The following is a 27,033-nucleotide window of genomic DNA, read 5'->3' as shown; positions in this document are numbered from 1 at the left end:
TCGGAAACAGCCATGTTCACCAGTTTATTATGTAATTAAGGAGATGATAAAGGACACAGACAAGCAGCCAGGCCAAGAAACACACAGGCGAGGTCGGGGAGTGTCCCGCAGGAAGGGGCTTCTGTCCCTGAGGAGTGGAGTGTGCCACCTCCCATCCTGGATGTGTCTGCTGACCTGGACCCCCTGCACCTTAGGCTGGGATGGTGTGGAGGCTTCCTCACATGGGCCTGACCACCGGTCACTCCATCTCCAGCCCCCTCCCTACTCCAGGGAAGTTCCGAGGCTCTAATCCTGGCTTGGTCTTCCCAGCAACCAGACTCATCCAGGCCATGGAGTGGAGGGGAGGGAAGGGTTAAAGCTGAGCTCTGCTCTGTCAGCACGAAGAGAGGCGATGCTTGGGCGGGGGCAGGGTGGAAAGTGAGCTGGGGTCTCCAGAGGGGGCGGCCACTTTCTGTTGTCAGTGAGAGGAGGACAAACAAAGGACAAAAGGATGCTGTCGCTTGTGAAGGCTGGAGAACCAGCCGCTCACTCCCCAAGGAGGGAAAGAGGAGAGTAATCAGCTAATGGACACAGGACGGGAGACGCTGCTCTGCCCCGGGACCAGAGTCTCAGAGCCTCTGTGCTCGACTGTAAATCAGCTGGGGAGGCCTCCAGGTGACCTCTGAGAAATGGAGCCATGCCCCCAAAGCCCCACTCACAGGGCCCGGTGACAGAGCTCCCTGGACAGATGGATGGTGAGGGAGGTCGCAGGGAGTACCAGCTCTGAGCCACCGCTGCCAGGCTGGAAAGTCACAGGCAGAATGTGCTTTCTTCCCTCCCTCTGTGGGTGGGAGGGGCACTAGGGATCTCCACCTTTCCCCAGACACTCCCTGCATGAGGGCCAGAGACCAGCAGGGAGGCCAAGGGCCCCCAGGTGCATTTCTGAGAATTCAGGGGTTCAGCCTTGGCGGGCAGCCCCCTGTCTTCCACACTTGGCAGGGGTGGGGAAAGGATTCACTGCCCACCCCCTGCTGACCCGAAACACCCAGGGCAAAGGTGAAGGCCAGGATAATGCTCCTGTAGAGCCAGCAGTCCCCGGAGGTGGGGGGATGAGACCCCATCCACCTAAGAGTTCCGTTGGGTGGGAGAAAGGGCCACGAGGAGGTCAGAGGAGGGGCCGTCCACACCCTAACCCCCCCTGGGTGCCTCCCAGGGCAGGGCTCCACTGGGGCCCGTTTGCCCAGGGGCCCATTGAGTTATCCATGTGCAGCAGCCCCTGATGAGTGACGTCTGTGCCTGGGACACTCCCAGATGAGTACAGAGGCCTTCTAGCAGCAGTCATTGTGTATAATGGGACCCCCGATCGCAGAGCCCGGCCCCAAAGCAAATGTCCACCCCAGGCCCCAGCTTCCAGGCAGGACACCCTGGGAAGAGCGTGAGCCTCCTGCAGGCACAGCCTGGCCTCAGAGAGACTACCCTGGCTCTGAACCCCAGCACACGTGACCTCCCCAGGCCTCAGCGGCCTTCTCAAGGAGTGTCTGGATGGTAGGGGTGATCAGCGCCCCTTTGAGACGGGGTGGGGGGTGTGTGGGAGTGGATGGGGGAGGCAGCTGGCTGGGCTCCCAGAGGGACCGGACATCCTCAGCCGATGAAGGCAGATGCTGAAGGACGGAGGTGAGGGCCAGGCGCTAGGGGTCTGGGTCTGAGGAGTGGCGCTTGGGAAGACAAGGCAAGGCAGACCTGGAGGTCAGGAGCTGGGCAGTATAGACATCCCCATTAGGCTGTGTGGGGACAGTGAGGGCTGGAGAGGCTGACCCCACAGCCCGGGAACACAGGCGGGTTCCTGTCTGCGCCGACGTGGCTGTGAACTACACCCGGGCACAGTCCTGCTGTCACTGAGCCCCAACCCTTCCGCGCGGGCTGGACCCAGGCTCTGTGTGGACGGATGAGTGAGTTGCAGTGGATGGACAGTCGTGGCGAGCAGGATTCCCACACCCCGCCCTCCACAGGACCCCGAATCCCTGACAGACACCATGTCTCCAACGCCCACTTTCAACAGCACATCATCCAAAATCCTGCGGACACACGGACACAACACAGGGAGGTCCTGGCGGCTCCAAGACCTGGGGAAAGAGGGAAGAGAAGCCCGCTGAGCAAAAGCAGGAGAAAAAAAGCCTGCTGAGCACCTCCCCCACAGGGTCACAGCCACAGCTGTGCCTGGTTCTGGGAAGGACCCCCATCCTATGGGTGAAGGGCTAGGGTCCAGGCTGCTTAGGGCCTGGAAGACCCACCCCCTTGGGACAGAGCAGGTTTGTGGCAGGGCGGTGGCCTGTGACCAGCTGAGGCTGGTGGCTTGAAACGTCCAGCTTACTCCTTTATTTCATTGTCAAACCCAAGTCCATGTGCCTGATGCACTGTGAGGCCAGACAAACCAAAAACTTGGAGTCTGGAGCAGAGGAAGGTTTACTGTAGGTCTGAGCAAGGAGACTGGCAGCTTGTGCTCAAAAGTCCCTACTCCCCGGTGGCTTTTCGGGAAGGGTTTTTAAAGGCAACATGTAGGGTAAGGGCTGCAGGCTGTGGTTTTCTTCTGATTGGTGGTGAGGTAACGGGATGGTCTTCTAGGAATCTCCATCATCAGCCATCTAGTCCTGACCAGTCTAGGGACTACTCATTCATGGCCATCATTCAGTGAACTTCTTCCATTTGGTGAGGATTTCAGTATCTGTAGAACAATTCAGGAGTGTGTATCAGACAGTTATCAAGCTACTTCAGGGAGGAACTAAAGATTCTGTGATTACCATATGGCTGATCTATTTTTTTAAATTGTCACCAGTTTTGACCCAACTGCCATTTTTCGTTACTCAATGCTCACATCCTTTCAAGCATTAATTCTTGAGCCAGGCTTCAGTGACTCAGAGGCGGCCATGGAGACTACAGCTTTTTTACAAACGAGGCAGGTGGAGGACTCTGGGGTGGAGTCTGTCCCAGGAAGGTCCCAGAGGGTCCTGCTCTGTTACAACTTCACTGTTCTGGAGGAAATTATGAGGTCCCCCTTCACAGGGCCCGCAGCACCATGACTGCTACTGGGGACAAGCAAACACTAGAGGCAGAGAAGAAGCCCTCCTGTGGTGGAGGTGAAACCATCCTGAGGTCTCATCAGCCCGGCAGGCAGAGCTGACTCCATCCCAAACGTGCTCGGCCTCAGAAACAGAACCATGAGACAATGGCAAGGGGTCCCCAGCAGGGGAGAGATCCTGTCCTTGCAGAAAGCAGGGAGGTGGAGCTAAAGAGGGAGAGTGCACATGGGTGCCCTGGAAGTTCAAGTGTGAAAGCTTCAGCGGGAGGGGAGTTCTCAGAGGACTCGCCATGGGAGACAGATCAAGTGAACTGGGTGCCGCCTGCTCAGATGCAGGGGAAAGTAAAAGCCGTGGAAGTTTTAGAGACACAATCCCACACGAGTGAGGAGTGAAGATACTTTTGTGGAATAGAGACAATTTCAGTTCAGTTCAGTTCAGTCGCTCAGTCGTGTCCAACTCTTTGCGACCCCATGAATTGCAGCACGCCAGGCCTCCCTGTCCATCACCAATTGCCGGAGATCACTCAAACTCATGTCCATTGAGTCAGTGATGCCATCCAGCCATCTCATCCTCCGTCGTCCCCTTCTGCTCCTGCCCCCAATCCCTCCCAGGATCAGAGTCTTTTCCAATGAGTCAACTCTTCGTATCAGGTGGCCAAAGTATTGGAGTTTCAGCTTTAGCATCAGTCCTTCCAAAGAACACCCAGGACTGATCTCCTTTAGGATGGACTGGTTGGATCTCCTTACAGTCCAAGGGACTCTCAAGAGTCTTCTCCAACATCACAGTTCAAAAGCATCGATCCTTCAGCGCTCAGCTTTCTTCACAGTCCAACTCCCACATCCATACATGACCACTGGAAAAACCATAGCCTTGACTAGATGGACCTTTGTTGGCAAAGTAATGTCTTTGCTTTTTAATATGCTATGTAGGTTGGTCATAACTTTCAGAAGTAAAAATTTGCAGTGTGGCCAGTCCTGGGCTATTGCATTACGTTCTTTGTATGAATGAGCCAACACAAGGTCAGTGTCAAAGGCCTGGGAGTCAATGTGCCCTGATTCTAGAGTATGTGCTTCTAGAACAAGCGATACCTCCAAGTTTCAAGAAACAGAATGCCCAACTCTGATGGACCTCAACATGAACTTGCTAATAAATACTGACTCCTGTGACAGGACAGTCCAGAGCAGATATGATCAGGTTTCCAGACCCATTGCTGCAAATATCTGTTTGTGCAGCTCTGCACATGTCAGCCTTACCGTTGGGGTGGCTGCCCTCATAATGTCAAAGAAGCTGCTAGTTCCAGTCTTCACACCTACATCCACACCCACAGGGCCTGCGGTGGGGTGGGTGTGCCTCTTCTATCTGGTCATCACAGCTCTTCATGCTCAGAACTGTGCCAGGACTAGGGGACCCAGAGCTGTTCTCAAACCATATCCTTTACTCCAGTGAAAGTGAAAGCCGCTCAGTCTTGTCCAACTCTTTGCGATCCCATAGACTGTGCATGGAATTCTCTAGCCAGAATACTGGAGTGGGTAGCCTTTGCCTTCTCCAGGGGATCTTCCCAACCCAGGGATCGAACCCAGGTCACCTGCATTGCGGGCAGATTCTTTACCAGCTGAGCCACAAGGTTAAATCTCCCGCCTCCGCTGAAAACAGCCCGTGGTGTCGCTCTGTCCCAGCGTGTTCCCAAAGCCTGAACTTTGACCTTTGAAACAGCTGCACAATTCATTCTAGGGGAGATCGTGCTTGTTATCCCCGGAAGCAAAGCTGCAGGGATCCACGAAAGGCTTTCAACGTTGCTGGTTCTTTGCCGACAGAGGTATCAACATTATAGGAAACAAAAGTCCTTTCTCTTTTTTTGGTTTATAAAAGCACAAATCAGGGCCCAAAGCGCCCTAGACTGAGTGGCAGGACGGGAACCCTTGCTGCAGAGAAGAGGAGAAGGCTGGGCACAGAGAGTCAGCCTGTCCTCAAGGTCAGGGTGGCAGGAGTGGCATGGTGCCTTGCCCAAAACAAACTCATTCACAGGAACCTGGGAGCCCAGCACAGCCCTCATGAGTCAGCGGCACCTGCACCCACCCTGCTTCTCACACTGAAGGGAGGATGGAGGAGGCCCTAGGGGGCACTTCGTGTTCACTTCTGCAGGAGCAAGGCAGCACCCTGCTTCCACGAACGCCTCAGGGGGACCCCACCCCCATAAGACTCTGCGGGGCTGAGTGTGGAAGAGGGTCTGGCTGGACACCGACATGGACCGCCTCCCGGGCACGCGGGCCAGCTCTTCCCTGGCAGCTGTGTGAACTTGGCAACCGAAGTGAGAGAGGCCCATTTGACAAATTAAAGATGTGACGAAGGAAAAACATCTCTGGAAATTTCCACACGGGCACTAGGGAGCAAATCTGGTCACCCCATCCGGATGGCAAGCAGGCAGCCATGTTCCTGCCAAGAAGCCCTGCGGGGTGTGTTTCCGCACAGTGGGCTGGAAGAAGCCAGCGCTTAGCCGGGCTATTTCTTAAACACAAGACATGTTCAAAGAAGAATGCAGAAGATATTTGTCCTAAAAATTATGACCCACTCCCCTGGAACTGTTTGCTGTGCGAGGAGTTCATATGGGATTTGTTCAAGTTAGTGACACAACTGCCCTTGGTGTGCGTCAGTTTAAATTTTTGTTCGTGTTGGCAGATTTGAGCATTTATCATTTTAAAGCCCCGAAGGAACTTTAACACACTTCTGACGTAAAAGCAAGAGGCTGTGTTTTTAACACCAACAATTCACTGATTTCACCAAAAACCCACAAGTCCAACTTCTTGAATTGCTTGTGCTTTTGCCTGAAATTTTATTGGGAACAGAAATAAATCATCCACGTTTAAACTGGAGGAGTTGATACATACACGCTTGGGAGCCTAGCACGAGAACCAGGGTGGTGAACAGTCACCCGGATCTTCCGCCTGTCCCTGGAAGCCTCCCGTCCGTTGCCTGTCACCATGATTCCCGTGCACGTTCCAGAGCTTCATGTAAGTGGAGTCGTCACCATGTTCACCCTGAGGTCTGGCATGCTCACATGACTCAGCACTCACTCTCTGAGGTCCCTGCTGCGCTAGGTGGTCCCCTCCCTTACAGCTGCCAGCCTCCCCACTACAGCTGCCACAGTCCAGAGTCGTCTAGTGATGGACAGTGGGCTGAGCTTTGTCTTGGGTGATTACAAAACTGCTCTGAAGGCAGGTGATTGTTTCTCTTGGGTAGACACCCAGGAGGGGACTCCCGGATCCACACAACGTGACTCCTGAACGTTAACTCTAAGGAAGAGCCCCTCTGCCTCCTGGAGCAGCTGCACTTGCTGTAGTCCTGGCTCCTCGCCAGCATCTGGCTCAAGGCTCGCCTTTTTGACTTTCATCTTCTAGTTGGGTGTAGCGCTACCTCGTGGGGTTTTTAATTTGCATTTCCCAAATGAATAATGGCACCTTTTCATGCGTTATTTGCTATAGATAAAATCCTTATTTTTCCCCTAGTATTGTTTGTTCCTTTTTTTTTAAAGTTCATCTATAACAGTTGTAGATATATAAACTGTAAAGATAACACAATGATTTCCTACACACCCATCCCGTTTTTCCCTATTAACATCTTGCATTCACGCGTGGCATTTGTTACAACGAGTGAACCAATAATCAACACACTATTGCTAATGAAACCAGGAAGTCACAGTCTGTTCAGACTCCTCAGTTTCCCCTACTGAACTTCTGCTGCCCCAGGGCTCCAGCCAGGCCCCCACATGACATGCAGCCATCGTGTCCCCTCAGAGTTCCTCTGGGCTGTGACAGTCTTTCAGACCTTCTTGCCTTTAACGACCTTGACGGTTTGGAGGAGGAGCCAGGCGTTTTTCAGGACGCCCCTCAGGGAAGACCACAGAGGGGAGGGGCCCTTCTCACCACGTCCCGTCAGGGTGCGTGCCGTCACGTGACCTCCATGGTGGACGCTGACCGTGGTCGCCCGGCTCAGGCGAGTGTGGCAGGTGTCTCCACTGTGCTGCCACCACCTCCCACCGTCCTCTGGAAGGAGGTCACTGTGCCCGCCCCCCACCCGAGGAGGGGCGCTCCCCTCCCCTGAGGACCGGACAGCTGCAGAGCCACGTGGATCCTCCTGGTTTCCTTCTCTGTCACTTGTTTACGTCAGGCTGGCCCCGGGGGTATTTATTTATTTTATGCTTTGGGTCGTGATCCAGTACTGTTGCTGTTCTGTTGCTGAACCGGCTCTGGCGCTGGCCCTCGGGAGTTCCTCGGTTGGCTCTGCTGTCCCCGACATGCCCGTCCATGGTGGCTGTTGTGGTTTGTTTCCAAGCACTTCCCTTCCTCGAGCCATTTCCTGCTCCTGTCTGAGAGTCAGTGTTCCTCCAGGGAGTCTGGTCCCTTCTCCGGGAAATGGTATAAGAGACCACGATTTGGGCACTGACGTGATCATTGCTGCCCGGTTGTGGCTGCTTCTAAGTCCACTCAGCTGATGAAGAAGGAAGTACATGTGTGCACATTAACCTGTGTGCATATCTCGCTTTATTGTGCTTTGCAGACATCGTGTTTTTGACAAATTGAAGGTTGTGGCAACCCTGTGTCAAGCAAGTCTCTGGCTCCATTTTTCCAACAGCATTTCATGTCTCATATTTGTGTCACATTTTGATAATTCTTCAGTTCAGTTCAGTTCAGTTGTGTTTGACTCTTTTTGACCCCATGGACTGCAGCACACCAGGCTTTCCTGTCCATCACCAATTCCCGGAGCTTACTCAAACTCATGTCCGTTGAATCGGTGATGCCATCCAACCATCTCATCCTCTGTCCTCCCCTTCTCCTCTTGCCTTCAATCTTTGCCAGCATCAGGGTCTTTTCCAATGAGTTAGCTCTTCGAATCAGGTGGCCAAAGTATTGGAGTTTCAGCGTCAGCATCAGTCCTTCCAATGAATATTCAAGACTGATTTCCTTTAGGATGGACTAGTCTGATCTCCTTGCAGTCCAAGAGACTCCCAAGAGTCTTCTCCAACACCACAGTTCAAAAGCATTAATTCTTTGGCACTCAGCTTTCTTTATAGTATAACTCTCACATCCATACATGACTACTGGAAAAACCACAGCTTGGACTAGATGGACCTTTGTTTGCAAAGTAACAAAATAATGTCTCTGCTTTTTAATATACTATCTAAGTTGGTCAGAGCTTTTCTTCCAAGGACCAAGCATCTTTTAATTTCATGGCTGCAGTCACCACCTGAAGTGATTTGGGAGCCCAAGAAGATAAAGTCTGTCACTGTTTCCATTGTTTCCCCATCTATTTGCCACGAAGTGATGGGACCAGATGCCATGATCTTAGTTTTCTGAATGTAGAGTTTTAAGCCGGCTTTTTCACTGTCCTCTTTCATTTTCATCGAGAGGCTCTTTAGTTCTTCGCTCTCTGCCATAAGGGTGGTGTCATCTGAGATTACTGATTATTCTTGCAGTATTTCAAAACTTGACATTATTGTTGTATTTACTGTGATCTGTGATCAGTGATCTTTGTTGTCACTTCCACAGCTCTCTGAAGGCTCAGATGATGATTAGCATTTTAATCAAAAAGTATTTTTAATTAACTGATGTACATTGATTTTTATATACATAATGCTATTGTACACTTAATAATCAACAGTATAGTATAAACATAACTTTAATATGCACTGGGAAACCAAAAATTTTGTGAGTCACTTTATTGCAACATTCACTTTACTGTCTGGAACTGAACCTGCGGTATTTCTGAGGTGTGACTGCACACATCTAAAATTCCTCCATTTATCCATTGGCGTCCTCCTTAAGCTAAACATGAGTCCACCCCGATGCCTCTAACTCTCCTCACCTTCCTGAGGTGTAACCTCCCCCATAACAGGGGGACACCTGGCTCCCACCCCATCCACTTACCTGTTTAATGCCAGTATCAAAACTGTGCAGGACCTGCAGGGCCTTCCCAGGATCAGACCTGTCCTCATCCCCCATTTCTTGTTTGTAGAAGCCTTTAGCCACCTAAGCCTTCCCTGACTTCCAAAGAGTACATTTAATCAGAAAAGTGAGAAAATGTAGACACAAAGGAAAGTAGTAAAGCAAGACAAAATAAAAATACTTTAGCCATAAAACAAAGTCAAGAATGCTTAGTTCCTCCTCAAGGGCTATAGATAATATGATGAATATATTTAGGCTTTTTTGAAGAAACTAAACCCTGACCAGGTGGAGAAAGTGACTGCAAGATGATCACCAGCACACAGACTCCAGACAAGCTGGAGTCAGAAAACTGATAGCTGAAGTTCCTGAAATACCACCCTGGTATCTCACCACCAACCAATCAGAAGAATGTCCATGATCATGCACCCTGCAACCTTCACACCTAATGTTGCCTTTAAAACTTCTTCTCTAAGAGCCATTAGGGATTCAGATCTTTTGAGCATGAGCTGCCCATTCTCCTTACCTAGTGTCCTGCAAATAAATGCTGTACTTTCCTTCACCACAACCTGGTATCAGTAGGCTGGCTTTGCTGTGCATCACGTGAGTAGACCCAAGCTCTGTTCAGTAACAGCATACACATATTGTTGTTGTTCAGTCGCTAAGTCATGTCCGACTCTTTGTGACCCCATGGGCTGCAACACACCAGGCTTCCCTGTCCTTCACTATCTCCTAGAGTTTGCCCAAACCCATGTACATTGAGGTGGTGTTTCCATCCAACCACCTCATCCCCTGTCACTCCCTTCTTCTCCTGCCCTCAATCTTTATCAACCCATGTCCCCCAGGAAACAACTTTATCAACCTATGCACAATTTCTTTGGCCTTTGAACTTATAGACTCCACCCATTTCCAAAACTAGTCATTCCTAAGGAGGTCAGTGAGGACGAACGCTCCCCAGTGAGGATGCTGTATACATTTGTGATACAGTAAGATTATTTTGTCACATTCTGGGTTCCATCCTGAGATCCCCAAACTCCTAAATGCACACAGTAAGGTATATTCTTCATGCTGTAAAGTTGACAAATGGACAATGTCATATATCCACCATTAGCGTCTCATACAGAATAATGTAACCACACTAAAAAAAATATCCCTTTGCTTCACGTACCCAATCCCTCATCCCTTCTCACAAATTCCTGGCCATCACAGATCTTTTTACCATCACAACAGTTTCACCTTTTCCAGAACATCATAAATACAATTATAATTACATGATATGCAGTCTTTTCAGACTAACTTCATTCACTGAGCAATCTGCATTTAAGATTCATCAAAAATGTTTTTCTGCATCTATTGAGAAGAAAGTATAGATTTTCTTTATTTCTATCTGTTATTGTGATGTGTTACACTGATTGCTTTTCAAATGCGAAACCAACCTTGCATTCCTGAGATAAGCCTGTGGTTTCTCTTAATTTCTGTCTGTTACTGTGATGAATTAGATCAATTGATTTTCAAATGTTAAACCAGCCTTGCATTCCTGGGAAAAACCTTGCCACATCGTGATGTATTTTCCTTTTTACATATTGTTGTTGAGCTTGATTTGCTGACATTTAGTTGAGAATTTGGGCATCTACAGTCAACCAAGGAGAGAGTGGAGTGAATATTTAAAGTGTTGAAAGAAAACCTCCACCAACCTAGAACTCTGTTTGATGAAATTATCTCTTAAGAGTGAATAAAGACTTTCTCAGACAAACAAAAACTGAAGGAATTCATTGCCAGCAGACATGCTCCACAAGAAATATTTTTTCTAAAGTTCTCTGGGGAGAAGGGCATGCTATAGGTCAGAAACTTGGATCTACATACAGAAATGAGTGTTTAAGAAGGAATAAAGATAAAATAAAATCCTTTTCATCCTTATTCTTAATTGATCTAAAGCATAACTGTTTAAAGTAGTAATAATAGCAATGTTTTGGGTGACTAAGTAAAACAAACAACAGCAATGGCCAGGAGAATGGAGTGAAATCTTGGAACACTCGCCTGTAAGGCACCTCCACTCTATATGAAGCAGTACAGTTAAAACTGAAAATGGGCTTAAATTAACCTCAGATAAACCTCACTAAGGTCATGTTTTAATGTATACTGCAAACTGTAGGAGTAGCACTTAAATATTTTTTAAATCAGGAAAATTGATATGCTAAGAAGGAGATAAATGGAATCATATAAGATGTTTAATTAAAGCAGAAAAAGTAGAAAAAAAAACCTCACAACTTGATAAGTCGTATACTCATTTTCATCCTGGTTAAAATACTTTGAAATTTTCCTATAATTTTTTTTTCTAATTTGTGCATCATTTAGATATCTGTTTTTAGTTTCTGAATATTTGGAGATTACCTAGTTTTGTTATTGAATCTTAATTGATTTTCACTGTGGCCAGAGAACATACTTTGAATGACCTGAATCCTTTAAATTTATTGAGAATCGTTTTATGGGCCAGAATACGGTCTATTTTTGTACATCAACTATGTGGAGCAAAAAGGTTATGTATTCTGCTGTGGTTGGGTGACATCCTCTACAAATATTAATTTGATTGATAGTATCATTTAAGTCGTTTATTCATTTACTAAGTTCTCTGTCCATTTGTTCTATTAATTATTGAGATAGGGTGTTGAAATCTCCAACTACAATTGTTGATTTGTTCTTTTCCTTCCGGTTCTAGCAATTCTTGCTTCCCTGTTTTGAAGCTTTTTATCAGGTACATAAATGCTTAGGGTGTTAGTCCTCATGATGAATTGATCCCTTTCTTATTACAGAATAATCCTTCATATTTCTTACAATGTTTCTTGCCCTGATATCTACTTATCCAATGTTATGAGTCACTCCAACTATCTGTTAAGTAGTATCATTATGTTATGTATTTTCCCATCCTTTTATTTTTAACCTATTTGTATCTTTACATTTAAAGTGTTTTTCCTGTTGGCAGTATATTATTTGGTCTTGCTCTTTTATTAAATCTTACAATTTCTGTTCCAATTGGAATCTTTTGACCATTAGAATATCAATGTGGTTATTAATATGGTTAAGTTTAAATCTATCATCTATTTATTCTAAATTTGTCTCATCTGCTATTCTTTTGCCTTCTTTGAGATTAATAGTTTTTAATTCCATATATCTTTTATGTTTGCTTATTAGCCATAATTCTTTCTTTTTTCTTTTATCTGTGGCTCTAGGTTTATAATGCACCTCCTTAACTTAGCACAGTACTATTATGCAGTGTGTGCTGTGCTAAGTTGCTTCAGTCATGTCCGACTCTTTGCAACCCTATGGACTATAGCCCTCCAGGCTCCCCTGTCCATGGGATTCTCCAGGCAAAAACACTGGTGTGGGTTGCTGTGCCTTCCTCCAGGGAATCTTGTATTACAAGAGTAGATTTCTGTTTCTCCCTCCCAGTATTTATGCAATTGTTGTCATGCATTTTACTTCTAAGTTTGTGACAAACCCCACTATACACCATTTTTCCTTTAAGAAGTCAGTTATATTTTAGGGATTTTAAAAAACATCTTTATATTTATTCATATTTTTCCATTTTTGATGCTTCTCTTTCCTCTGTACTGATTCAGATTTTCCTTCTTCTCAAAGGACTTTCTTTAATATTTCTGGTGATGTACATCCATTGGTGTGAAGACTTTCAGTCTTCCCATGTCTAAAAATGCCTATTTCACCTCCGTTTTTGAAAGACAATTTTTTGGGTGTATAATTCTAGTTTGGGTCTGTATCTTCCAGTACTTCAAAGAGGTTGCTCCATTGTGCTCTAATTCGCAGTGTTTCCATGATAAGAGCTATTATTCTTTTCTTTTTTTACTATATGAAAGTGTCTTTCCTCCCTCTGACTGGTTTTAAGATTTTTCTCTTTGTCATTAGTTCTGAACAGTTTGATCGTGCTGTGCCTTGGTATTATTTTCTTATTATTTCTTGTGCTTGGGGTTTATTGAGATTCTTGGATCTGTGCATTCATGTTGTTCAAATGTTTGTCCCTCTACCTTGGGGAACATTGGTAATACACATATTAGAGGACTTTAAGTTGTCACACTTCCTATTCGTTTTTTTTAGGACATGTTTTTGTGTTTCATTCTGTACAGTTTCTAGCACTGTATCTTCAAGTTTACTAATCTTTTCTTCTGTGACGTCTCAGTTCAGTTCAGTTCAGTCGCTCAGTCGTGTCCGACTCTTTGCGACCCCATGAATCGCAGCACGCCAGGCCTCCCTGTCCATCACCAACTCCCGGAGTTCACTCAGACTCACGTCCATCGAGTCAGGGATGCCATCCAGCCATCTCATCCTCTGTTGTCCCCTTCTCCTCCTGCCCCCAATCCCTCCCAGCATCAGAGTCTTTTCCAATGAGTCTGCTACTCCCCTCCAGTGTATTTTTCACCTTGAACATTGTAGTTTTCATTTTTAGAAATTTGATTTGGATCTTTTATATCTGTATCTGTCTTTATCACATCTGCTCTTTTTTCTAACTTCTTGAACATAAAAATATAGTTCTAAAAAATGTCTTAATGTCTTTGTCTACTAAATTTGTTTTCTTTGTCATTTCTGGATCTGTTTCTATGGACTGATTTTTATCTTCATTTTCAGTTGTATTTTCCTGCCTTTGTGCCATCCCACAATAAGTCATAAGTCTTGAGAGAAAGGAGTTGTTTCCAAGTCAATTGCTTTCCAGAACAAGCTCAAGCGTGCTAATAGGAACACAAAAATATCTCACATGGGGAAAACATGATGTCTGATAGCCAATAGAAAATTATGGGATGTCAGACATGACTGAATGACTAACACTTTCACGTTCAAGAGGAAAATGTGGGTAGGAACCACAGGACAGTCTTACTTTGAAAAGAATTGCACAGAGGAAATTCCAGAAATCTGAAGAGGATCCCCATCCAGAAGTCAGGTGAACACAACTGTGTGGGTGTTCTCACACCGGCAGGCGCCAGTGCTCTCTGCCCAGAACTGGGTGCCGTGGTTAAAACAAACCTCTCCACACACCCCCAACCCCTACCCCCACGGGGGCCACTTTGACAGCATACTTTTATGTCCAGGAAAGGATCTTATAAATATCCTTGTGCACCAGCACGATGGTGACTGTTCAAGGTGATTAGTTCTTTGCTGCCACTCAGAAGAGAACCTGAAGCTCCTGTGTGTGGGTTTAGAGCTGTCTCCAAGATTTATTGAGAAAGGGGGGAAGTATGCACAGTCCGCCAGCAGCCACGCAGCAGAGAGGGGACGTGGACACGCGTGCTGCTGCATGTTTGGGGTGGGTTCTCCCCTGGATGGAGACTGCCTGTAGGGGGCGGGGCAGGGATGGCAGGACCTGCATGGAGAGGGGATGGGCATATCATTGCATCACTTTTTATACTTTTTGACATTTGAATTATGCAAATATACTACCCATTCCAAAAAAGAAAGACAAAAAACCCCTGAAAACATAGGTTTTCTAAAAACCTTTGCAAGTTGGACTGTCAAAACAGCACTCTCATGACTTTAACATGATTATTTTTAATTCTCATTTTGAGTAGTCATCATCTCTGTAGCTTGCCCATCCTTCATAGTGCATGTTCCTCTTTTTCTTGTTGGCCTAACAACCTCATCAAACATAGGAATATGCAAATATGTGTACACACACACCCGTTGCCTGAAGACACCAGCCCTACCTGGCAGGTCTGAGCAGACGTGTTCGCAGTGAGCCTCGGGGCTGTGGTCCCTTGTGGAGCTCTCTGACCTAAAGGTGTTTTCAGTTGAACGAAGACTCTGATACTGGGAAAGACTGAAGGCAGGAGAACAAGGGGGAAGCAGAGGACAAGATGGTTAGATGGTATCACTGACTCAGTGGACATGAGTTTGAGCAAACTCCAGGAGATGGTGAAGAACAGGGAAGCCTGGTGTGCTGCAGTCCATGGGGTCGCAGAGTCAGACACAACTGAGCAATGAAGGCATGCCCTGCAGTCTTTCCTTTGTGATTCCTGCCTTCGGCAGCCCCAGATCTACGTGGTTATTGATGTTTATGTTAAACTTTGACTTACCTGGAACTGTTCCTCTGATGATGTGTGTCTACCTTTGTCTTATCCCCAGTGGCCATGTGTGCCAGCCCTGCCCCTTCCCCATGGTCACGGCCCTGTGTAAGCAGCCTCCACCCAGCCTGTCCCAGATCCTCAGGTCAGCGCCACTCTCTGCAAACAAAAGTAATCCCATCATACATGTGCATCATAGAGGCGAGCTTTAGAGACAAATGTGATCCTTGTATTTTGATGGACTTCCTTCTGTTTCTACAGATCCGTCCTGGGGAACTGACTCAGCAACACAGAGCCACCCCTGAGGCTCCGGGTACATTTTCTCCTTATTTAGATATCCATCCAAAAATATTTTTTGTTTCCCTATGTATGCTCTGCATGTTTCTTGTTGTGTATTTCCAGATATCTTACACTTTATTCTACATATGTCCATGTGCTGTGTGTGCTGAGTCACTTCAGTCGTGTCTGACTCTGTGTGACCCCATGGACTGTAGCCTGTCAGGCTCCTCTGTCCATGGAATTCTCCAGGCAAGAATACTGGAGTGGGTTGCCATGCCCTCCTCCAGGGGATCTTCAAGACCCAGTATGTCTCCTGAATTGGCAGGCAGGTTCTTTACCACTAGTGCTACCTGGGAAGCCCCACATATGCCCATACATATACATATCATATACATAATTTTTTAGCCAGTTACTTTACTTAATTCTCTTACGATGCTAACACGTTTCACTTGGCTCTAGTGGATGGTCTAAATCTGTAGCCAAAGGCAGGGGAGTAACTCCAGTGTGGGTCACGGGACCTTTGTACACTTCCTGGTATTCCCGTCCAGCCACATGGTGCGGCACCCGTCAGGGCCTCTGCTTGCCCACCTTGGTAGCTATCTTCTCCTACCCTGGAGAAGAAGCCGCAACCCAGGCATGGGGCAGAGGCAAGACTTTCAGACACTGACCTCTGGGCTCATGTGCTGCACCTTGAAAGCTGGGGTCCAGCTCCTTGACCCTGTGTCCCTGTGGTCATCTCCTGCATGGTGTCATTCTCCTCTCTTCTGCTGCAAGAAGCTGGGTGAGGATGGGTCCGGATCTCCGGCACAGGGAGGGCTGGTGTGGCTCAAGTGTCGAGGGAGTGTTCTGGGCAGCCGAGGTGGGTGCTGTGGTCAGCGCTGCCCACGGAGCTGTCCATAGTGATAGAATCGGCCCACGCCTGCACTGTCCATTCACACGTGACCAAGGGCCTGAAACAGAGGAACTGGGTTTCAAATTCTGCTTAATTTATTTGTCAGGACACGGTTAGTGGTCACTGTGGTGGACAGAGCAGGTATGGAGATGACAGGAAGCCTTAGACGCCCGGCTGGTCCAGGCAGGACAGCAGTTGGCTGCAGATGGGTTTGGGCAAGAACTTGGGAAAGCAGAATTTCTCGAGAGGTGGAGGGGGCGGGGCCTGCGGAGGGGCGGGGTGTGCGGAGGGGCGGGGCCGTGCACCTGGGCACTGCACGCTGCTCTTCTCTGATTCTGGCCACATCTAGGGCCCCAGGAAGCGTGCAGGCCAGCCTTCTGGATGTCACAGCTGGTCCTCAGGGTCCCTTCTGTGATCTCAGGTCTCTAATGGCCGTGTCACAGCCCCCATGTGAGGTATGGGGTTTGGAGACCACCTCGGGACATGGCGGGTTCCCTATCTGAACTGACGGGAAGGCCGTGTCACCTGTCAGGGCTACAGTGGGGCCCCCGGGGCACAAAGCCTGAGGCTGGAAGAGGGGACACGGGCCCCAGCTGCTGGTCCATGCTCTGCTCCTCTGCACTGTTTGAAGTTGTGAGAGTCATTTCCCCAAGTTGAAGATGCAACTGTTACCTTGATAAACCTGCACAAAAGGTTCCAGAGAGTCAAGACAGCACAGTTGGGGCCTTGGCTTCATCCTCTAGTCTTAGGGGAAGCTGGTCAAGGTACCCCACTAACGGGAGGTGGGCAGGGGACTGGGTGGCCGCCCCCACCTGCTCCTGCCTCCTGCCTCACTTCCTTGCGTCCAGCTGGCAGACCCTAGAGGCAGAGGCTGAGAAAGGACGGGACCCTCCCTGCCCCACAGCTGGCTTCTCTCAGTTCCTGTTGACCCAGGGCTGGTCGAACAGGACACAGCCACAGCCAGCTCTGCTCAGAAGGAGCCACGCAGACCAGGCAGTCCACTCCATGCTAGGTGTCAACTGCTTAGAGAGGTCTATGTACCTGGCAGCACCCTCTGGTGGGAAGACCCTCCCCCAGGTTCCACTCCCACCCCCTACCCCCAGGAGGAATCTAGTGATGTCCGCCTTCACCCAGATAGCCCTAGACCTACAACCAGGCTTACAGGCCTCAGCTTGTCACTCACCCGCGGCTGTGTAGGTGGACCCATCCAGAGCAGGAGACAGCACCCCAGCTTCTCCCACAGGTGCCCCAGCTGGCAGGGTGGAGCCAGCACCCAGGCAGGATAGTCATGCCCACTCTGACCAGGTAGAGGGGCAGAGAACTGGGGGCCAGACACTGCCCTTGATGTGCACAGGCCTGAGGAAACAGCCAGCGCTATTTCCCTCCATGCCCAGGGTCCCTGGAGATGAGAGGCCCAGGGAGGTCAGAGGTCCTGAAGGGGACTCTGGGCCAACCTGGGACCATCTTCAGTGGTCACATTATGCCCTAAGTAAGCCCAGTCAGCCTCCCAGCCATGTGCCCTGTGGGCCTCCGGCTGCCTGTCCAGCACCCCCCTGCCCCCCAGGGCTCTGGGGACCCCACTGCAGAGAGACTGCTGTGGTGTCCTTCCCACCCTTCCCTGCGGACCCAGCCCAGGATTTCTCCTCACTAGAGCTGGAGGCCAGGGGCTGTCACCTGGCTGAGATGGCCCTCCCTTCCCGCTGGAGTTTGCAGAGCCCAGCTTGTGAGCCATCCACCTCCCCAGCAGTAAGGAGGCCTGGACGCACTCACGGAGCAAGGGCATGCTGGTTGTTTACCAACCCACTGGCAGCCTCACTTTGGAGGTGCAGCTCTAAAAATACCCCGAATAGGTGTCCCCAGGGTGTGCCCGCCAAGGGTAGAGCTGCTGCTGAAACAGTGATGAGAGCTCTGCTCCTCAGAGGCAAGAGGCAGCTCCCCGCCCCAACCCTGTCCACCATCTCACTCTCCAGGGACGGAAGCCCAGGGCAGTGGGGTGCGGTCACCGGTATACCCACCTTCCCATGAGCACTGCTTTCTGTTCACGCTGAGGGCTGGTGTCGTCACCTAGATCACCAGATCCTCATCTGAGCTGAACAAGCTCACCCCTCTTGTCATCTGTGGATCATCAGAATCTCCCAGGACAGAAGGGCAGAGGGCAGCTAGGACAGAGGTCACGAGGGCCCTGGCACCTCTCAGGGTGGGTGGCACCAGCCTGTCCCCACCTGCCCCAGGTGAGTCACCCGAGGGGGAGAGGCCCTCATACAGCTCCATCTACATCCGTGGCCCCACTAGCCCTGTGGGCCCCACCAGGCAGTCAGCCAGGAGACCTGGTCTGAGTCAGCCCGGGACACGAAATGTGCCCCCAGCTCTGCCCCAGAGCACCCCTCTGCCTGATCCTGTGAACGACCACGGGTGGTCTCTGCACCCCAACCCCCAGCTTCTCCTCTGGGGCTACACCCCTCTCAGGACTGAGACCAGAGCTGGTCCCTCTCTGCACATGGTCCTATGCCACTGGCCCCCCAGACCCCCCTACCTGTCTTTATGCTGTTGCTTCCCCTCCCCTGTGAGTGAGCAGAGACTGGAAGGTCATCCCTGTTCCCAGTGGAGCCAGGGGACTTGAACTGGTGACCTGCTGCCCACCTGCCGCCCACCTGCTGCCCACCTGCCAGCAGATGTATGTTGGTGTGTCAGATGCTTTAGTCGGCTCGGGGCTTGGAAGAGAATTCAATTAGTTTTAATTAGTACAAATTTAATCAATGTTAATTAGTTTTAACTAATTTAACATTTTTAATTAGTTAAAAATCAGGGCTTTCACATAAAACATCAGACAGTAGACCCTTGGCACCTCTTTCCTCATCTCTCTGCCCACCTCCCTGCCAGCTTGTTCTTACTCCAAGGCTCTGACCCATGACCCAGGCAGCCTTGGGCACTGGGCTGCTGTCCATACAGAGCAGAAGTGTCAGGGAGACCACCAGGAGCCTCTGCCGTAGTCCCTGCCCTCTGACCCCGAATAACGGGAAACCAGCAGAGAGGTGGCAACCCTGTCTGGGCCAAGCTCTGAGGCATCAGCTGGGACAGGTGAGCTGAGGCGTCACCTGGAGACACTGGGTCCCTGCCTGGCTCGCTCCCCGGCCCTGTCCCCTGCCCCCTACCCCTGCCTGGCCACTCAGAGTCTGAAGAAAGAGGTGGTTTCAGGAGTCAGTAGGCGGCCTGGCCCCCGGGGGCGCACCCATCCTCAGGCCACCTCACTGCCCAGCCCACCCACAGTCAGCTCTTAGGGCCCCAGGGCCAGGAGCCGGGGGAGCGAGGGTCCCAGAGCCAGGAGGGCAGTGAGGGCCATGAGGACACGTGAGAGAAGGTGCGAGCCACTGAGGACGGGGAAGGGGGGACAAGGGAGGGCAGACGAGCACCAGTGGGAGCACGTGCAGGCGAGGGCAAGGGCCAGCGAGGACAGTTATAAGCAGGCAGGGGCAGGCATGGGCAAGGGAGGATGTGTGAGGGCTAGGTGAGGGGCAGAGAGGACAGGTATCAGCAGGTGAGGGACGGTGAGAGCCAGTGAGGACGGCTATGAGCAAGTGAGGGCAGGCGAGGGCCTGTGAGAGCAGGTGAGGTGGAGGAGGGCAGGTATGGGCAGGTGAGGTGCAGGAGGCCAGGTATGGGCAGATGAGGCAGATTAGGGCCAATGGGTACACAGTATGGGCAGGTGAGGGCTAGTGGGGACAGGTATGAGCAAGTGAGGGCAGGTGAGGGCCTGTGAGAGCAGGTGAGGTGGAGGAGGGCAGGTGTGAGCAGGTGAAGTGGAGGAGGGCAGGTGTGAGCAGGTGAGGTGGAGGAAGGCAGGTGTGAGCAGGTGAGGGTCAGTTTGGACACCTAGCCTGTGCTCTACCACACCCATGTCTTCCTGAAAACCCTGCTTCCAAGGTTCTAAGTGCCACTCCTGCCCGTGGGCATTTCTGTGGGCATCATCTCAGTCCACTGAGCACCGACCGCCTCTGCTGACTGACTGTCCTGCCAGTGACCACTGGGCTGGGTCCCAGCCTCCAGGTCTGTGCCTGCCCCCGCCACCAGCATTGCCAGGTGCAAGGGCCCACAGGGACCTGTGACAACTGTGCCTCTGGGCAGCAGCCTAGCATGGGGGGTGGACCAGTCCACTCTCCATCCTACAGGCAGGAAAGAGCCCCTCACTGGGCCCCTCGGCTTGAGGAGAATTCCCAGGCGGCCACTGCCCTGGAGTGGAGCACCTCTGAAGTGTAGGCATGTGGTCATGTGCCCCGGTGCCCTGCACCCCGCTCGGCGGCCACTGGTGTCCCTGCCTCTGCTCAGGGTTGGGGGGTGCTGCTGCTTGTGAAGGGAGGTGGTGTCTGCACCCCACCCAGGTGGGGGTGCTCTGCCCACTGTCTTCTTCCCACTGGCACGCACCACCCCCTCCTGATCCCCCAGGGCGCTGGTTCCAGGGCCGGCAGGGTGGGCCTGCCTGGCACTGCGCCCAGCCCAGCTCTTAGGCTCCAAAGCATGGCTCTTATGCCTGGTTGCCCATGAAGCCGGGCCGTGAGGCCAGCAGCCACCTGGTGGTCAAATCCTGACAGGGTACATCTCAACAGCCTCACTATCAGAAAAAACAATGGAAGATAAGCCAGTTTCAGGGCTGTTTATGTAAAGGTTTAAAATGGGTCCAGTAACAGGGTCAAGGATTTGGAGACATGAACCCATGGATGAGACCATAAATCCTGAATGCAGGACAGGGTCCTTGGTGGGGGAACAAGAGGGGTGAGGTTAGGGAAATTTGGCTCCCTGGGTTTCCTAGTAAAAATGGAAGGTGAGGCAGGAGATGGATGGACTCTAGGCTGGGCATTTACAACTGGTCTCCTGCTTACATTTCTGGGGACAATAAAAAGATGGACTTCAGGCCAGACACTTACATGTAATCTCCTGCTTACGTCGCTTGAGACAGGTAGGCTCCAGGTTTGGCATTTACAATCAGGCTCCTGTTTGCTCTCCGAAACGGAAGTAACAACAGAAATAGGATAAACAGCCAGGCTTTGTCTCTTGCAGACACCTTGATTCAACAGGAACAGAGAGGGGTTATCTGAGTAAAGGACTGCTGCTGCTACTTGCTGCTAAGTCGCTTCAGTCGTGTCCAACTCTGTGCGACCCCGCCAGGTTCCCCCGTCCCTGGGATTCTCCAGGCAAGAACACTGGAGTGGGTTGCCATTTCCTTCTCCAATTCATGAAAGTGAAAAGTGAAAGTGAAGTCACTCGTCGTGTCCGACTCTTAGCGACCCCATGGACCGTAGCCTACCAGGCTCCTGCGTCCATGGGATTTTCCAGGCAAGAGTACTGGAGTGGGATGCCAGTAGGAGGTCGTATATTCCCCATCCTCAGGGAACAAGGGAGACATTGCACATGAGCAGAAAGGGTCCTTGGGGGTCAAAAGGAGGAGGCACCACCCCATAATACGTGATGCTAATATGTGATCCCATAGGCCTCTGGGCTGGACTCCATAACACACACACACAAGTTGGGGAGGGCCCTAGGGAAGGTCAGGCATGGAGAACGAAACCAGATAATTAGCCAAAGGTTGAAAAAAGACCCAGAGAACCGTCCTATATAATTGACTTAACCACCTCTTTACCGCGTTCCTCCTCACTCTGGGGGACGCCCACACCCTTTCTTTCCCGGTGCGCATCTCTGCCTTGCTTCTGTCTGAACTAAACACGCTGTTTCTCTGGGAGCTGTCCCACTTGTTGTGCTGTGTATCTGTTAATAAACTTCCCCAAGGGCGACTCTCAAGACCCTGTCACAGAGCACACTCATGCATCTTTCCACAGGTACTCTGTTTTTTCCAACAAATGTGTTACTTTTCTCTTTATCATCTGCCCCTGAGTCAGAATTCCTTCTTGTCTAGACAGGCAAGGACTGGAAATTTAGGCCTTATCTGCTGGGCTCTGTGGTCCAGCAGCTAGGACTCCTGGGAAGGAAACTAAGGTCTCTCTTCCAGCTACTGCTTACTGCTGCGTGTGTCCAAAATCATAGCCAGCACATGTGCTCAGTCATGTCTGACTCTTTGCGACGTATGGACTATAGCCCACAAGGCTCCTCTGTCCATGGCAGCAATACTAGAGTGGGTTGCCATGCCCTCCTCCAGGGGATCTTCCTGACCCAGGGATCCATCTCACATCTCCTGAGTCTCCTGCATTGCAGGCGAATTCTTTACCGCTGAATCACCAGGGAAGCCTGTTCAAAATCATTAGGATCTAGTAAATCTGGACGGTGGATTAATAGTAAAATAAGAGTAATAAAAGTTTAAAAATGTATAAAAGTGAAATAAAGTAGGGAAAACCCCAAACCCCAACAGAAATGTTTGCCTTCAATTTGTCAGTAGCAATAACGGCATAGCAGCCCGACAGTCAGAAGGTGGAAGAGAACCGAGTGTCCCCTGGAGGAAGATGGACAAGCAGAATACAGTCCATGCACTCGATGGAGTATTGTTCAGCCTCAGGAGGCAGGACACTCTGACCCCTGCTGTAACACAAGGGAACCCCAGTGTGATACTCAGCTAAATAAGCCAGTCACAGAAGGACAGATGCTGAACGACCCCCTGATATGAGGTCCCTGAAGGAGTCAGATCCATAGAGACAGAAGGGACATGGTAGGGGAGGGGGAGTGTTTCATGGGGGCAGAGTATTCATTTGGAAGATGGAAAGTTCTGGAGATAGACAGTGGCGATGCTTGCTCAACAGCGTGATTGACCTTGATCACCCTAAACTGCGCACTTAAAATCGGTTGCAACGGTACATTTCATGTTAAGTATGTTTTAACCACAGTAAAAAAGTAATAATAGGGACTTCCTTGGTGGTCCTACGGCTAAGACTCCACGCTCCCAGCGTGGGGGGGCCAGGTTGGACCCCTGGTTAGGGAACTAGATCCCACATGCTGCAACTAAGATCTAGCCACAGTCAAATGAAGAATTTTTTTTAAGTAATAATAATTGCCAGGCCTAGTGATGTTGGTGCCATGGAGACCCAGTGGGTGTGAGTGGAGACAGGAGATGTGAAAGCACAGCCCCCAGCGGTGACTCCTCTGGGACTGCATCCTGGGGTTCCGGGGGGGTCCTCCAATATGGTCACTACAGGGTAATGAGGGGCTTGTCACTCAGCAGCGTCTCTGCTCCCCCAGAGGGAGGCGGCCGGAGGCTCACAGTGTGCAGTGCCCACCCCCAGACCCCTCTGCCCTCTGACCAGGCTGCACTGGTCCTGATCATTGGGGGCTGGGGAGGGTCCGTATATATCACCTGTTGGGTGGGCTCCTCTTCTGGGGCAATGTGAGGTAGTGAGATTCCAGTGCTGAGAATATGCATGCTTTAACATGAGAGAATCTGTTGGCTCTGCATTGCAGGGAGAAAGAGTTCCTCGTGCTCCAGGTCTGTGCAAAAGCCACGAAGCAGGGGTACATGTTGTCCCCCCATAACTTGGGCATGGGGAAGGGTGGGCCAGCAGGCAGGCCCTGGGTCCGGCAGACCCCCACAGGAGTGTGCTCAGCCCAGGACAATAGGGCTGGGCACCCACGAGGGCCTCAGCTGGAGGGATTGCTGAGGAAGGGCTGGGGCCCTGGGGTTGCTCCAGGCAAGGCGCCTCCTCCTGACCTGGTCCAGGCACAACAGCGATGTGCTTGTCCCTCCACCCAGGGACCCCTCAGTGTCCCCAGACCAGATGTATTACTCAGCTACACGCAGAGCCGCACTGCCCCCTCGTGGCCGGCCACTGGCCTGAGGCTCTTTCCAGCATGGGTCCTTCTGCTTCCTTGCTCTCACTGAACAGAGGAGCAGAGAACAGCGCCACAGAACATGGAGGACACTCTAACCTGAGAGCCCTGCTCACTTGTTCCATGCGTCTCCCTCTTCTGGGTCCTAGGACCCCCAGAGGGGACAGTCTCTGCCTCCTGAGCTGCAAGAGGGGCTGCGGGGACCACCAGCTGACACACAAACAGATGGACAGGGAGAGAACCAGAGTGTGCATCTGGAAGCAGGGGGAGGGCTGGGGGGTGGGTGGGGAGAGGCAGGGAGGGGAGGGGCGGGGAGGGAAGGTGTGGGGAGGGGTCGGGGAGGGGAGGGGTAGGGAGGGAGGGATATGGAGGGGAGGGGTAGAAGGATGGGGGAGAGGCAGGGAGGGGAGAGGTGGGGAGGGGTGGCGGGCGGGCGGGGAAGGAGGAATGGAGGGGTGATGGAGGCCAGGATGTGGAGTAAGCACTACTGACCCACCTGACCCTGCAGTCTCTATGGGTTGGACCTGAGATCATTGAGTCCTCTCAATGTCTTTCAGTTCAGTCCAGTTCAGTCGCTCAGTCGTGTCCAACTCTTTGCGACCCCATGAATCACAGCACGCCAGGCCTCCCTGTCCATCACCAACTCCCAGAGTTCACCCAGACTCACGTCCATCGAGTCAGTGATGCCATCCAGCCATCTCATCCTCTGTTGTCCCCTTCTTCTCCTGCCCCCAATCCTTCCCAGCATCAGTGTCTTTACTGCCTGGAAAATCCCATGGATGGAGGAACCTGGTAGGCTTCAGTTCATGGGGTGCTAAGGGTCGAACATGACTGAGAGACTTCACTTTCACTTTTCACTTTCATGCATTGGAGAAGGAAATGGCAACTCACTCCAGTGTTCTTGCCTGGAGAATCCCAGGGACGGGGGAGCCTGGTAGGCTGCCGTCTATGGGGTCGCATAGAGTCGGACAGGACTGAAGCGACTTAGTAGCAGTAGCAGCAATGTCTTTACATACTCACACTCTTGCACACATGTTTACACACACCCTGCGCACAGAGAGGTAGGATCAGACAGTGACATGTGATCAGTGTTTACTGCCTCTTCCAGACACAGCAGTTGCTGTGCACGTGTCAAGATAAACAGTAGTCCTTCACAGCTTTGTGGAGATGTGATTCACACTATGGCAAGGTCTTTCATTGTTAGCATGGGCCAGCAGTGAGGGGTGGTTCTCAATTGTTTACCTGCAGCCTGGAAATAGGCCTCTCCCCTTATCTTATCACCACCTTCAGGCCCACAGGCTGAGCCTGCCCGCAGCTCTGCAGAAGCCATGCCTGGTCTTTCTGGGCCCCTCCCCCCCCACCCCCCCACTCCCCTACCCCCCTACCCTCCACCCCTCCCACCCCCCCACCTCCCCCCACCACGCAAACAGCCTTCAGTTGGATGCTTTGAAATCAGCTGGGCCGGTGGCAGCTCGGGGAGCAGGGGGAGTGCGGAGGTCAGGTCCTGGCACAAGGATGGGTGGCAGCAAGCCCCAGAAGTCTGGAAAGGGGGCAAGGGAGCACTGATGACATGCAGCATGTCCCTGTCCCCACCCTGGGCTTTCAAGCTCATCAGGTACAGCCGCCCCCCACCAGCCACCCCCGACCCTGGCCCTCAGGAGAGACACAGGGGTCAACTCTGGGAGGCTGAGCCAGGTCCAGCAGCCTTACCACCTCTCCGTGAAACTCTGAGGTCAGTGGTGGCTGAGCTGGTCATCCACCCTCCCAGTGAGCCACAAACTGAGGGCCATCCTTGTCCCTTCCTTACATGGCGTGTCCACCCTGTCCTGCCACTGCCTCCACCCCCTTCCCCGACCCAGAGCAGAGCACAACTACAGCATTCTTATAGCATCCCCCTGGGGGACCAGCCCCTGTGGACAAGTCCTGGCCCAGCAGGTCCAGTGGGTCAACCCCAGCCTGCTCACATGGACCCCTCCTCTAAGTCTCCCAACAGTCACTATTATAAATTTATGGCTGAAAAACCCATCTAAGGAGAGATGAGAGGCATTTAGACCTTTTTGGAACCATAAAGAATAATCGGAGAAGGCAATGGCACCCCACCCCAGTACTCTTGCCTGGAAAATTTCATGGATGGAGGAGCCTGGAAGGCTGCAGTCCATGGGGTCGCTGAGGGTCGGACACGACTGAGCGACTTCACTTTCACTTTTCACTTTCATGCTTTGGAGAAGGAAATGGCAACCCACTCCAGTGTTCTTGCCTGGAGAATCCCAGGGATGGGGGAGCCTGGTGGGCTCCCGTCTATGGGGTCGCACAGAGTTGGACACGACTGAAGTGACTTAGCAGTAGCAGTAAGAATAATAATACTAAAATCAAATAACAATAAAAAAAAAAAGTGCTCAAAAGACATTAAAATAACCAGTGGAAAAAGGGCCAGTGCAAGGCAGAATTTGCCTGTTTGAATTTGCCTTCCTGCTTAACATTGAAGAAGCCTCCTCACCCTCCAGAAGCATCAGCATCCTTAGCCTTCTCTCCTACATGGAGTAACACCAGCTACGTGAAGCATTTGAGATTAGAGGGGTTTTCCATCCAGCAGCCCTGAGATCACTGGCAGTGGACACTTGACCCAAGCTATTTTTAAAATGTCCACATAACATCCTTCTTAGTGGTGACAGACTAGATACTCTGAGGCTGGGAGCAAGGCAAGGATGTTGGCTCTCACACTAGAGTCAATGTGATAAGGTAAGGAAAAGAAATAGAGGCAGAACAATTGGAAAAGAAGATGTGAAAATCTCCACTAACAGCATGACTGTGAGTGCAAGAAAGTCTAAGGAATCAATCCAAAAATACTAGCATCAATAAGTGAATTTAGCAAGGTAACAGGACACAAAGTTCATACAAAAAACAGTTTCTATACATTAGCAACAAATAATAGGTAAATAAAAATTTGAAAACACAACTACAGTCACGATAAAATCATACGTGCTAAGTTGCTTCAGTCGCGTCTGACGCTTTGCAGCCCTATGGACTGTAGCCCACCAGGCTCCTCA

The 27,033-nt window shown here is 50.8% G+C and overlaps 1 long non-coding RNA gene across 6 annotated transcripts; it reads right to left on the bottom strand.

Moving 5' to 3' along the window:
- On the bottom strand, nucleotides 1–21,387 carry LOC113896031. 6 transcript variants are annotated; one of them, XR_003511976.1, is made up of 7 exons: nucleotides 21,145–21,387; nucleotides 18,759–18,936; nucleotides 17,409–17,624; nucleotides 16,751–16,907; nucleotides 16,002–16,283; nucleotides 14,698–14,810; nucleotides 2,425–2,701 (listed from the first exon to the last, which is right to left on the bottom strand). It is a non-coding gene; the product is annotated as an uncharacterized LOC113896031 (long non-coding RNA). The 6 variants fall into 6 exon arrangements; XR_003511981.1 differs by lacking the exon at nucleotides 2,425–2,701 and adding an exon at nucleotides 1–2,102 and having other exon boundaries at nucleotides 18,759–21,387; XR_003511974.1 differs by having other exon boundaries at nucleotides 18,759–21,387.
- Between the last annotated feature and the right edge of the window lie 5,646 nt (nucleotides 21,388–27,033).

This window comes from Bos indicus x Bos taurus, chromosome 1 (assembly GCF_003369695.1).
Source record: "Bos indicus x Bos taurus breed Angus x Brahman F1 hybrid chromosome 1, Bos_hybrid_MaternalHap_v2.0, whole genome shotgun sequence".
Classification (NCBI taxonomy): Eukaryota; Metazoa; Chordata; class Mammalia; order Artiodactyla; family Bovidae; genus Bos; species Bos indicus x Bos taurus.
This window is presented reverse-complemented; position numbering and strand designations above follow the sequence as displayed.